The sequence below is a fragment of the Elephas maximus genome, chromosome 4 (genome assembly GCF_024166365.1).
Source record: "Elephas maximus indicus isolate mEleMax1 chromosome 4, mEleMax1 primary haplotype, whole genome shotgun sequence".
Lineage (NCBI taxonomy): Eukaryota > Metazoa > Chordata > Mammalia > Proboscidea > Elephantidae > Elephas > Elephas maximus.
Window position 1 is genome coordinate 77,775,085 of NC_064822.1, and position 15,045 is coordinate 77,790,129.

Consider the following 15,045-nt stretch of genomic DNA (forward strand, 5'->3'; position numbering starts at 1 on the left):
CCACTTCTTAGCTTTTAAGACCCCAGAAGCCACATTTCAAAGTGGGATGCAGAATGTTTTCATAATAGAATTATTTTGCCAATTGACTTAGAAGTCCCCTTAAACCATGGTTCCCAAACCCCTGCCCTTGCTCCGCTGACCTTTGAAGTATTCAGTTTATCCCAGAAGCTTCTTTGCTTTTGGTCCAGTCCAGTCCAGTTGAGCTGACCTTCCATGTATTGAGAGTTGTCCTTTCCTTCACCTAAAGCAGTTCTTTTCAGCTAATTAATCAGTAAAAAAACCCTCTCCCTCCCTCCCTCCCTCCCCCCCTCATAACCACAAAAGTATGTGTTCTTCTCAGTTTATACTATTTCTCAAGATAAGATCACAAAACTTTTTGATGACAAAACTTTTAATATAATTCAGTGACTTTGTGAAGACATTCTTTTTGGAATCTTGGGCTTCGTGATTTGGGTCTTCCTAGGATTTTACCACATTATTCAACTGTTAACCAAAAGGTTGGTGGCTTGAACCTACCTGGTGGCTCCATGGGAGAAAGACCTGGCAATCTGCTCCCATAAAGATTACAGGCTAGAAAACCCTATGGGGTTAGTTCTACTCTGTCACATGGGATCACTGTGAGTTGAAGATCAACTCAAAGACGCCTAACAACAACAACAGATTAGTTTTACTGCTTCTTGGATTCCATATCCTCTTTTCTTATGTTTTTCCATTTCTCTTGATACACATTCAAATAATTTTTTTCAGAAAAGGTAAATGAGAGACAAGTTTTTTGATTCCCTGCTTTTCTGAAAACAACTTTTTGGCCAGGTGTAGAATTGTAGAACCAAATCTTTCCCTTCAGAACTTGAATCTAGTGTCATTGATGAGAAGTCTGCTACCAATGTAATCAGTTTTTCTCAGAATAAATATTAGCCTTTTTTTTATTCAACATCTATAACTCAATAGGTTAAATTTGATGTGAGATGTTAACAACTGTTACTAAGCATGACACTTCATAGACTCTTTTAATCTGATCATTCATGTCTTTCTTTCACTCTGAGAAAAAAAAGCTATTCATTTGCTTTTTTTGGCACTTCTATTGGGTGATTGTTGGAGCTCATGGACAGATTCTCTATTTTTCTTGATTTTTTTTTTTTTACTTTTCCAGTCGTACTTCCAAGAACTTTTACTTGTTCTCTAATAGCTCTTTTCCTAAGGAGGCCTATTATTAGATTCAGTATCCTCTTGACTCTTTGAGAAAGTAACCATATTAAAGGTGATTAAGAAGGGTGGGGATGGTAAGGAAAATAAGACAGTTGGTATAAATCTTTTCATTTGAGAAGTTTTGCTGTGAACAATTGTAGAAAAATAAAATGGTAGTTAGAAATCATAACTGAGTCAAGTGAATTTGTGTTGTTTTAAATTTTTTGCTCCACAGTAAGAGAGATCTATGTACTTTTGAAAGACTGGGAGGAATTTAGAGTCCTTAGAGGACAAGAGCTCTATCCCCCATCATATACAAACCCAGACCTTGTTTTCAGCACACTAGTACAGCTGCAGCAATATTGAAATATTGAGTTACTTTCTTTATCATTAGTAAAGGCAATTGCCCCAGTTCCTCACAGAGCTACACATCAGGCCAGCTTCACTAAAGCTGCCCCAGCAATTTCCCTGGGAGTATCACAACCTTTCCTCAATTCATAAGCTGAAGAGAGAGACTCCATTCGAGGAACTCTAGGGCTCTTCTCTAATGCTAAAAGAGTGCCTATACAAGTCAGTCCCCAAATTTCCAGCTCCTGCACACTGATTCCCTACAAGGACTCCAGAGGGTTGGCTTTTGGCCCATCATGTTATCTGCCCATGCCCAGGGAAAAGAGGACTGAAACCACCAGGGAACTGCCCTGACACTGACCAGCACACTGACCTGCCAGCTATCTCTCCACAGTTCTTCCATGCCACTCCCACCCCCACATGTTCTCCCACCCAGAGTAAGCCTGGAACCCCAACATGGGGTGGGAGGGAGGCATCCCTGGCAACAATATTGGCACCTTTGGGTAAATTTCAGGCACCTTCCTGGCCCCCCGAGGATATGGCTAACAGCCACCAGCTAGGAATTGCCTTTAGAGGATTGTTGTGGGACCTATACCTTGGAGTTACTCAAGATTTCATTACCTTTTACTTCAAATGTACTATTTCATTCCACAAAATTTGACTAAAAATATATCTACCTCTCTTTTGCTTCATTACTGTGGTGGTAATGGATGTAATCAATTAAATTGCCTAGAGGAAAAATTAGGAATAAAAAGGGGGACATCATTACCATGAATTCTGCAAACATTGAAATGAAAATAAGAGGATATTATCACCGACTTTAGGCCAGTGAATTTGAAACTTAAGATAAAATGGAAAAGTTACTAGAAAATAAAATTTATCAAAACTGGCTCAAGAAATAGAAAATCTGGCTAGTCGTATAACCAATAAAAATAATTTGAATCAATAATCAAAAAAATTCTTCAGCCAGAAAACTCCAGATCCAGATGACTTTACTGGTTAGTTCTACCAAACATTCAAGGGAGAAATGTTTCCAATCTTACTCTCCAACTCATTTATGAGACCACAACATTCATTCAAGAACATTGTAAGGAATACTACTAAATAAAATATCACCAAAATAAATCCAATAAGATACGAAAAGAATAACAAATCATGACCAAATTCAATTCATTGTAGGACTGAAAGCTCAATAACAGAAATTGTTAGTTCAATATCAGAAAATCAACTAAGGCAATCATTATACTAACAGATTATTGGAGAAAAGTGTATCTCAATATCTAGTTAGAAAGTATTTCTTCAACAACATTTTACAGATACTTAAAAAAAATATTTTAGCATACTGGATATGGAAGAGAGAAAAGAGGTTTCTAGAAAAAAAATTGTCTTCATACTTCATACCATAACCAAAAATCAGCTCCTCATTTTTCATGACCCAACTGTAAAAAGCAGAACTTTAGTGATTTTAGAAGATAATATAAGAGAAAAATTTTATGACTTTGGGGTAAAGAAGGGTTTTTATATCAAGACTCATAAGCCATTAAAAAGAAAAAAGTAAATTACATTTAAAAGAAAAATTCCTTTTTATCAAGAGCCTACTTTTAAAGAGTGAAAGAGGAAGCCGCAGAATGATTTTACAATACATTTAGTCAATAATGGACTAGTATCCAGAGTTTGTAAAGAATTTCTTAGTAAGAAAAAGACTAACAACGCAGCAGAAATATAGGCAAAAGATCAAGCAGCTGGATCACAAAAGAGGAAATACAAATGATCAATAATCATACCAATAATCAGGGGGAAAAAACGTTACAACCAAAATGAGACATCATAACACACACACAACAGATTAGCAAAAATGTGAAGGGCTGACAATATGAAGTGTTGCTGAGGATATGAGGCATCCATTGCTAAAGGAAACATGAAATGGTAGAGCTATTTTGGAAAAGAGCTTTATATTAGTCAGTAAAGAACAATCTACATGCCCCATTACTCAGCAACACAGCAATGAAAATGAACCGTTTAAACAGACACATCATGTCTGAAGCACATAACAATAATATGGAAAAGACAGCTACATATTATATGATTTCAGCCATACATAATTCAAAACCAGAAATAAACTATCAACAATCCAGAGTAATACCTACAGAGGTAGTAAAACTATTTTTAAAAGGCAAGTAAAAGATTATTACAAAGTCAAGAAAGTGGTTACCACTATATGGGGAGAGGCATCCAGGATTTTGGGGGCACTGGTCATGTTCTATTTCCTAAGCTGAGTAGTGGTTTCAAGGACACTTGCTGCATAATTATTTATTAAACTATGGATCTATGTTCACGTACTTTTCTGTGTGTATATTTCACAATTTTTTCAAAAAGGAAAGAATTTCAGGGTCATTGGTTGGAAGACAATTTCTGATTTGTTGTTAATTGCTGTCAAGCTGGCTCTGAATCATACTTTATGTATAACAGAACAAAACTGTACCCAGTCCTGCACCAATTGTGCATAAAGCTTTTCATTGGCGAATTTTCAGAAGTAGACGGTCAGTCCCTTCTTCCTGGTGTATCTTAGCCTAGAAGCTCCACTGAAACCTGCCCACCATAGATGGCTCTGTTAATATGTGAAATATTGCTGGTAGAGTTTCCAGCATCGCTGCAACATGCAAGTATAACAAACTAACAGACAGGTGGTATACAGTAATATATAAAACAGCATGAGGCTTCCACCTGCAGCATCCATCGAAAAAGAAAAGCCACTAAAGAAACCAATCATGGCTGCATGCTGTCCCATGCCTGTGAGCTACACGTAATATCCACCATATAGATACAATAGCTGTAAATAACCTCAATAACATTGAAAATATTAAAATGGAGTGAAGTATTTAGGAAGAAATGAGTTTTGAGTATTTATTACCTCTGTTTTTTAAAATAAGTTGCTTGATTATAAGTTTACATAATTTAATTTTTAATAATGGCTGTGTTGAATAGCCAGCTCATAAAACGAAAAATTTAACAACTGACTCTGGCAAGCTGGTGCAAGCCAGCCTCAGCACACCACTGGCTATGGCCCTCTATGAGGGTCTTAACAAGTGTGAACAAGAGTATAAGTGAAACGAAGTTTGCTCCAGGACACCAAGTACATATAGGGCACAATTTCCTTCTTTACATACTAGGCAATTCCATAGCACTCACTACATGCCAAGCACTATTCTCAGCACTGGACACATATTCACTCTGAGGTATGTAGCTTTGCTTGAACCAGAAGCGTGTCGTAGCACTAACTACTCAGGATCTTCAAAGACCAATGGAGTCTCAAGTTCATCAAGGAACAGGTCAAGAATTATATATTAACCAAGGGCAGAGGGAGTTCAGCATTATAGTGGAAAATTGTTGAGACTAAGAAGGATTCAGATGCAAGGATAGCTATTAATAAAACATTTACAAAACAGTTCATGAAGGCTCAGGTTGGACATAGGAGGAAAAGAGGCCACGCAAAAGAAATAGGAAAAGTAAACCAAGGTGACAGGGAAAGGAGGGGTGAAGTACAGATCAATCGTCCTAGGAAGGCCTATGAAGCACCTTAGAGGAGTTTAGTCTTTACGAGTGTGGAAACCAACAGCAGCTCCTTAGGAGAAAGATGTGGCAGTCTGCTCCGAAAGATATTTACAACTTTGGAAACCCTATGGGGTCACTCTGAATAGGAATCGACTTGACAGCAGTGGGGTTTTTTCCTTTTTGTTGTTGTTTTGTTTTGTTTTTGAGAACACTGTTGCAGCCAAATTCAGACAGTAAAAGTGATTAGGAAAGTACCAATATCTGGCGGTGTAGTGGTTAAGAGCTACAGCTGCTAACCAAAAGGTCAGCAGTTCTACTCTGTCCTATAGGGTCACTAGGAGTCAGAGTCGGCTCGACGGCCAGAGGTTTGGGTTTTTGGACTAATATCTAGGAGATTTATCTGGAGTCCAATTAATGGCCCTAAGCCACATGGATCTCTTCAGTTTCCTAGACAACCTGAAAAACAAGCATAAAGGAAAAAACTGTCACTCTGTCATGGTGATTAAAAATACTGTGTCCTTTCAAAGACCTGATACGACAAAGCCAATTTCATGCAGAAATGAAAAAATGGATGATGGTGTAAACATCAATTTAATCTTAAAACTTTTAAAATTACTGTGAAATTTTAAGTAAAGGTTATGAATTCCTGTACCTGCCAGGCACTAGAATTCTAGAACTATTTCTATTTTTGGTTATTTTTTAAATAGGAAGGAGTAGATACTAACAGTACTATTTAGGAAGCTACAGATTTTCAGAAATAATTGGACACAGGTGTCAAATGATAGATGTGGGTCAAATTCTGGAAGCTATTGCCATATTTTACACTGAGCTATTCTACTAGAATATCACACTAATTTAAAATGAGGATGCCACAGGAGGTGTGGGGTTTTTTGTTTGTTTTTTCCAGTCCCAATCTTACAGATTTAACTAGAACTTTCCTTAAATTTCCCATTACTGTTTATACACATATAGAGAGAGAGAGATAGTTGAGATGACATTTGTATTAAATCATATTCATTTTATTTCTATCTGTACTTCTCAAGGGCCAAACCTGAGCTTGATATAATACAAAACAGAAGAGAAGGCCTAGTTCATGCCCTGGAGGTTTGTAATCTCAGCATGATAGGCAGAACTATAATGGTCTGACTAATACAATTCAGGGAAGATTGAGTTACTACCACAGCTTTGGTTTGCTCTAGGAACTCCTCCAATTATACATAGAATCAAGAGACCAAAAAGAAACTGGCACTTTGAAAAGGTAGACACTTAACGCCTTTACCACCACCCCACTCTCAATCTCACTTGGGGAATTTAGAGAGAAGAATGCAGAAAGGCAGAGGGATCTTACTGCTCACTGTTGTTGTTTTTAGGTGCCAACGAGTCGGTTCCAACTCATAGCGACCCTATGCACAACAGAACGAAACACTGCCTGGTCCTATGCCATTCTCACAATTGTTGCTATGCTTGAGCCCATTGTTGCAGCCACTGTGTCAAGCCACCTTGTTAAGGGTCTTTCTCTTGCTGCTCAGGAGATGGCATTTTCTGCTCTCGATGATATGCCCGCCACATGCATCTACAGTAGCTCACTAAAGCAAACTGCAATTGAAGCTCAGAAAGCTTCCTTTTATTCCATTCTGAAACTAAAGTTCTGAGTAGTTGAGAGTTTACTGTTTGGATAAGATCTAGCCGTAGGATATTACCCTGATTGGAGGCACAAAAATGGTAAATCATAAACAATATAATGCCTTGTGGTGTTGGGTAGAGTGGGCCCACCAAACACCTTCCTCACCAGTCAGGACTCATTTCTGTTTGTAGCTCAGGCTGTAGGTAGAAGTGGTGTCACCTGGTATCATATTATCAAAACCCACCTGAAAACATTCGATCTTTTTTTTTTAAGTCATGACCTCCAGGAGTCTCAGTTCTCTCATTCACAAAAAAAAAAAAAAAAAAAAAGTTCACTGATGATGCCTCCACCACGTCTTTCCAGTCCCATCATTTTATGACCCTGTGAGCTGACCCCACCTGGTTTGCCCCATTTCCCACTTTCCCGCATTGGTTTCCTTCTAAGTCCTATCACCCTTTCCCCCTCTTTAAGGTTATTACTGCTCCAGACTTCCGGAGAGAAGACCCCAAGACTGGTGCTCAGGAGCCTCTCTCTCCGAATCCTTTCTATATTGCAGTCTTGTGAAATGACCTCAAGTGGCACTACTTCCTCTCTCCTTTCTTCTAGCACACCGAGAAGGCAAAGAACAGATGGAAGCCTGTGAGTCTTAGAAATCATGGGCCCATCATATATGAGTTTTAAGGGGTAAAGTATCAGCACAGCTGTTCTTGCCCCCTTTTCTCCCTTGGCACACAGCCAGAAAGGACATCAGAAGCAGGTCTTCAAATGTGTTAGGTCCGTCCCAGCCTGCCCAGCCACATCCAGGGGCAGCAACCAGAGCCTTCAAGCGTTGCTTTTATTGCCTGGACCTGACCGTGCTAAACAGTCATCAGCTAAGAGCTTGGCTGTTAACCAAAAGATCGGCAGTTTGAACACACCAACCACTCCTTGGAAACCCTATGGAGCAGTTCTACTCTGTCATATAGGGTCATCATGAGTTGGAATCAACTGGACTACAACAGGTTCGTTTTTTTGTTGTTTTACCTTCATGTCATCTTTATCATACCAGCTCTCCAGCATTTAACTTCATTCTTCCCCCCACCCCTTTTGGGAAGGGTAGAAAGCCAATGAATAAAATTACAGGTTACTATCTCAGGAGGCTGCATACAAACCATGGCAGAAGAAAGTCTGTACTTTTTTGAAGCTGAAGATAATTACATCAATTGTATTGCCGGTAATACATTTTTATGTTGCATCTCTCAGATCAAGGACTATTAAAATATTTCTAACAGTTCTTTTCAGCAGGCTGATAGACTGTAACTCGCGAGCATGGTAGCTTAAGGGACACCATGAGTAAAGGATTATTATTAGAAATACTCATTTCTGCACCAGGGCTTAAAGAAACATGAATAATGTATGAAGAGGTACCGAAATTTTAAACTTTTAGGTGACTTTTAACGGGTCTGTACACTGAATATTAAACACGTGGATTTCTTTCTGTTATACCTCCACACGAATTTTGCATTGTTTTGCTCAGCAACTTTATCTTTTCTTTTTAAAATTTGTTTTTAGCTCTCCGATTTTATTGTACTGATTTAGACCAAGCTAGCATCATCGCCCAAACCTGCCGTTTCACACTCTGTCATCTTGCTGTCTACTGACATGGTGATGCATATAGGGCACATTTCCAGTTCTCTGGGGTAGTGCATGGTTGGGAGGGCATAGATAAGCAAAGCCCGTGGCTAATCCCCAAATCTCATTGTAGCAGTATTACGTTTTTAGAATTTTCCTTCACCACACATTTCACAAAATTTACTAGTAAAATCAATTGGATTTCCAATTTTTCCCCCTGATTCTGGTAACCCACTGAAGACAGTGATAATGAGCAGACAGATAATTAAATAGCTGTAACAGGAGAATCATAATGGACACACAAACAAGCCAGCTCTCCAGTGCAGTGATGGAGAGTTAGCTAAATCTCAATATGTTCTTTTTTAAATAATGCTCTGTAGAGGGGGATTGAGTTTGAGCCTAACTGTTCTTGTTGCTAAGACTCAAACATTTGGGCCTGACTAGGGCCTGGGATAGGGGTGGAAGGGTGGCTTTGGTATCCTGGAACCGTGCTAGTTCTCTGGATGGCAGACACTGGCATCTGGTAGCAATGTCCAGTCTACCTGGTTCAGTTTGGTGGGCAGCCCACACCTCAAAATCAGACATCACTGAGGGCATCCAGGGTTGACAATGAGGAAATGGATTGGTCATCACATGAAAGAGGACATGATTCTAAGTATGCCTGCAGTACACCAGGAATGGACCTGAGTGGATAGGAACCAGGAAAATGTTATCATTCCTAATACAGTCCTGTTGCTGCCTTGCGGGCCAGGCTAATCTAGGGGAAGAGGAATTACAGCTGTGTTTGGGATTACATACTTTGGTTTTTACGATGTAGTTGTGTCTATTTGTGTGTTTGGTTTTTCACTTTTGTGGCTCAACGTATTTCCTCTTTTCGCCACCTCTGGGGCTGCTTACCTTTCCCATGTTCTTGGATAATCTGTCTTCACTTATATAACAGGCGTCAGGTGGAATATTATACTTGCTCTGATAGAAAACTGGGATGATCTGTTTATATCAAGCCAATTCAGAGTTTGAAAATACTCAGACAATGGGTTCCTAAACATCAAAATTTGCTTTAGACTCTCATAAGCTTTACTCTGTTTTCTAAGCCACAAGAGAATGCATTTATATAAGAGGATAAACCTAAAGGAAATGTATCCCATTTCTCACCTTGCCAACTGTTCTCCCCTTTGATGTGAGGTAGCACATGTTTTCCATTTAGTGAAAGAAAGTGTAGGTAGAGAGATGGCTTTGTGCCACCCTGGAAGCACTGCCTAGTGGCCTGGCATTGTGGGAATTGACTTGTTCTGTTTTGTAGACATGGTTCACTCCTGTCAGAAGTAGTTCAGATCATTTTCCTTGATCTTTAAGAATCTAGGGGAAAGGACAACAGCTGTAAGACCAGAGACAGGAAACAAAAATTGACATTTTTTTTTCCAAATTCAACAGAAAGCTGGATGCCACAAAATGCAGAGTAGTGTGTTTTTGTTAGGACAATTTTAGCCACCAGTAACAGAAAGCAAGTTGAGCTTCTTAAGCCAATAATGGGAAATTTATTTTACTGTAATGTAGACTTGAAATTAAATCCCAATGTAGACATGTTCAAGTCTGCACTTCTCATACTGTGACTTTAGCCAATTACTTAACCTCTCTAAGCCTCAGGTTTTATCTATAACAGGAAGACCACGGTGATACCTCACATGTGGGATTAGTGTGAGGGCGCAATGAGATGATACCTAAAAAGTGCTTAGCATAGGGCCTGGCATATTGTAAAGACAGCTATCATTATTATAATAAAAGATTCAAGGAGTTGTCAATGCTGTCAGAAATAGCTAAAGAATGGCCATTTGGGAGAGAGAAAGACTTGTTCTCTATGGTCCTAATAGACAGAATTTAGAAACAGTTTTCAGTTCAATCTGTGGAAAAACTACTGAAAAATCTGAGCCATATAAAATGAGAATGATTCGCCTCAAGAGATGAGAAGCTGCTGCTAGTCCCTGGAGGAAGATAAATATCAGCTGGGCAGCTTGTGGTATGTAAAATTTCTCCAGCATTAAAAAGATGGTTGGACTCCTAGGCAATCATTAGGATGCTTTCAAACCTGTGAGATCCTATGATCCTATTATTTCTTTCTCTTCAATTTGCAATAGAAATGAGAAGAAATTCAAGCTTTAGGAAAGATAGAAAGGAGAAGAAAGACTGTTTCCCTCTATTTAGTAAATGGCCACGATTACTCTAGAAAAGATATGAGAATAATTACCATGAATGACAATAATTTTCAGTGCCCCAGAAGGCAGGCTGAGATAGAGTAAAATGAGATTTTTTTTTAAAAGACCCTTTCAGAACCTCTTTAAGAATGGTCTTTTCATATAGCTCTCTAGTACAGCAAAAATACATATTCATCCATTTCTTGATTTATACAAGAAATATTTATTGAGCATCAGTTATATGCCAGAAACTGGGGAATATAACAATTTACAGGACAGGTAGGTTCTGCATTCTTGGAAATTCTGGGTGCTTATTTTACAGTTTGTAAAAAAAAAAAAAATACTCGTTTTCAGTATTTGACTGTGTTTGTGTACCTACTTGGGACTGTAAGGGAATTTTAAAAAGACTCTTTCTGTATCGCCCACACTGAATAGAAACTGCCCAACCAGGTTGCCTCAAGCATATATTCCAAGAATAAAAAAAATAGAGGTGTCTTTTTAGAGCCACTTACATCCCATGTTGGAAAAGAATTCTCTTGCCTACTAACGGTCCAATGCAACTACAGACGATTACTAAAGAATATTATTTTTGTTTTCCAATGTAAAATTTTTTTTATTGTACTTTAGATGAAAGTTTACAGAACAAACCAGCATCTCATTAAACAGTTAGTACACATAAATTGTTTTATGACATTGGTTAGCAACCCCATGACATGTCGACACTCTCCCTGTACCCTCCTGGCTTCTAGTCCTTGCCCCTGGGCTGGTATGCCCCTTTAGTCTTGTTTTGTTTTATGGGCCTGTCTAATTTGGGGCTGAAGGGTGAACCTCAGGAGAAACTTCATTACTGATCTAAAAGGGTGTCTGGGGGCCATACTCTTGGGGTTTCTCTAGTCTCTGTTAGGCCAGAAAGTCTGGTCATTTATTGTGAGTTAGAATTTTGTTCTAAATTTTTCTCCAGCTCTGTCCAGGACTCTCTATTGTGATCCCTGTCAGAGCAGTCAGTGGTAGTAGCTGGGCACCATCAATTGTACTGGACTGAGTTTGGTGGAGGCCATGGTAGCTGTGGTCCATTAGTCCTTTAGACTAATCTTTCCCTTGTATCTTTAGTTTTCTTCATTCTCCCTTGCTCCCAAAGGGATGAGGCCAGTAGAATATCTTAGAGGGCTGCTCACAGGCTTTTAAGGCCCCAGACACTACTCACCAAAGAATACTGTATTTTTTTCAAATTGGTTTTCTCACTATTGACTCAGGTTCTTTATTCACAGTACAGTTGCACAGTTCCTTTTAGAATTAACTAGAAAGCCTATGGCTACCTCACTCTGTGGAAGTGTACCCTAGACTATGTGGGGTTAGAACACAAATGTACTGGAACTGGGAGAGCAGAGGCATAAAAAACATGGAGCTAGAAATACATAATAACCCATGCTTAGAATCAAATTCTAAATTGTGTCTCATCTTGGTGATCAAGGTGATCAAGCACATAGAATTTTAGGAGAGGTACAGTTTTTAGTTCAGATGTTTAATTAAAAAAAAAAAAAAGTCTTCACATGTCTCCTTATCAAAGGTCCTGGCTATTTTTACCCTATTATAATTTTTTTTTAATAGACTTCAGCTTTAGCTTGAACTATTCAAAGCCCCAGAGAAAAGCTAGAAAATTGTTTTTCCTGCTTCCATGGGTTAAAAAAGAAAGAAAGAACCCTCTGGATGCCAAGGAATGTAGATATTTAAGGATTATAAAAAGCATAAGGGTCATCACTAGTAAATCAGGAGTAATCAGTGATTCTGAAGCCAATTGAACCCACCCAGTAGCTCCTCAAGAGAAAGGCCTGGCAATCTGCTCCTGTAAAGATTACAGCCTAGAAAACCCTATGGGACAATTCAGTTCCATCACATGGGGTCTCTATGAGTCAAAATCAACTCGGCAGCATCTAACAACAACACTATTGCTAACTACAGTCAAGTGTACTTCAGGATTGCATTGCAAGAGCAGCTAGTACAGTGTCCATAATCTTGGAACTATTTTCTCTTACCTGAGAGCAGTTGCCATCAAAAAGCAAGTCTAGTACCAGAGAAAAGACATTTGTATGCCTTTTTACAACTCATTGTCAAAGAACAAAGTATACCCCTTGACATGCATATAGCAGACAACTTCTGTGGTCATTTCAGCTCTTCTGTGGCAGAGGAAGAACCTAAACTGCCACTTGGGTAGTGATTTGCACAGCCTATCACATGGAGCATCCTATCACATCCTCTGAATGAAGATGCTGCCTCTGCTCTTTAGCAGAGAAGATAAAAATCTATCACTGGGCAGTGTTCTCAAAATTCTCTGATGATAAGAATTTCTTGAAATTCTTGCTAAACCCACAAATTCTAAGCCCTACCTAGAACCACTGAATCAGAATCTCCAAGTGAGGGGACTATAAAGTTAAATGTCTAATAATTGCCCCCAGGTGATTCTCACTTTCACTGAGGCTAGAGAAACAGCATAGAAGTCCAAGCCCTTAACCTTTATTCTCCGTGAACCTCCTGAATTCCAGCCAGTTGGATGGTAGGCCCTGTACTGGCCTGAGTAGCACCTTGTTGTCGATCTTCCAGAGGTATCAAGAACCCTTAATATTAAGGCAGCCCACACGTCACCAAATAACTAAACGTTTGATATGATATAAACCAAATTATACTTAATTAAGCAGTATAGGAAAAAATGAAAACAGTGGTTCATTAGAGAAGTTGTTTCCAGTAAGTCTCTCAAAGCACTTTTGGAATAGAAAGTCAAAACAAATGCTTCAGTAGACATGATATTTGAAAAACTCTTTCAGTATAACAGTCTTCTCAAAAAAGAAAGTTTAGTATTAAAAGTCTTGCAGAAACGTAGGTATGTAAAACCTTCATCTAAGATTAAATCTAGGTATTAACTTATTTTTCATGTACGGTGACAATTATACTTTTCTAACCATACCCTACATAGAGTTCATAATTATTACAAAAATATCCTGATGATGTTACAATGTGATATAATAAGTTGAATGAAGTTTAGTATTACCTAAAATGAAAGTTAATCAAGATAAAATTATTTTAATAGATAGCAAAAGACATATTTAAAAAATGGTTTCCATTTAAAGAATCTCACTGCTGATTTCGTCAATACTTGTTAATTTTGTCAGAAAATAGCCATCCCTTAGGGCTATATGGGTAGGGCTATATGTAGCCATTTAAGTCCTAGTCACTGGAATGTGAGCATAAAGAATGCACCACACTTTTAAGTCTTGCTTTCAAAACATTTGAACATGATTCCTTTGCCCTTCATCACTGACTGGGAGATGCAGCCAATTTGGACCCACACATGAAAGTCATAAGTTGAGAATAGAAAAGTTGCCTACCAGCCCAGGACATTTGGACTGTTACATGAGAGAGAGAGAGAGAGAAAATTTGTATTTTGTTAAAGCCTCTTTCATTTCCAATCTCTTTGTTTGAACTGCATAGCCCCATACCCTAACTGATAAAAATATCTTGCCATAAAACAAAAAATGACATCCCTTGTGGAGAAATTGGAACCCTTATCCATTGCTGGTGGGAATGCAAAATGGTACACCTGTTGTGGAAAACAGTGTGGCAGTCCCTCAAAAAACTAAAAATAGAACTACCATATGAACCAGCAATTCCGCTCCTAGGTATACAGTACTCAAAAGACTTAAAAGCAGAGACTCAGATACTTGTATATCAGTGTTCATTGTAGCACTATTCACAATAGCCAAAAGGTAGAAATAACCTAAATGCCAATCGACAGAAAAGTAGATAAAATGTGATACTCACATACAATGGAATACTACTCAGCCAATAAGAGAACTGAAGGCTAGATACATGCTACAATATGGATGGAGCCTGAAGATATTTTGCTGAGTGAAATGAGTCAATAGCAAAAGGACAAATATAGTATGATCTCACTTATATAAAAAGACAAGAACAGGTGAATATACAGACCAAAGTTTATTAGTGGTTATCGGGGTGAATTTTTGTTTACAGTGATGGAAAAATCACATTGATTAAGGGTAGGGTTGCACAGCTGATTAGTGTAATTTCTGTCAATAAGTTGTACACCTGTAAAAAGCTGAACTGGCAAAAGTTGTGTGAAAGATATATTTACAAAAAAAAAAAAAAAGAGCAGCTGCTGAGGCTGTTTATGTACAACCAAACACCTCATGGGATTTGGTTCCTTGGTTTGGAGGTTTGAGATTTTGGTTTCATAACATCCCAGTAAATTGTCCTAACAATGTATTTTGTGCTTCTGTTCTTCCTCCTCGTTCATTGTGTAGTGCCTGGGGTCTTAAAAGCTTGAAATCAGCCTTCCGAGGTACTATAATTTGTTTCTATTTGCTGGAATAACAGAAGAAAAAGAAGAGTCAGGAATAGGAGAAGGAAAAGGAGTGCGACTAATTGCCTTCATGAACAGCTGCCTCCTTTGTTATGACTCTAGAAGAACTGGATGGTGCCCGGCTACCATTACCATTGCTGAAAAATTGATCAATGATTCTATAG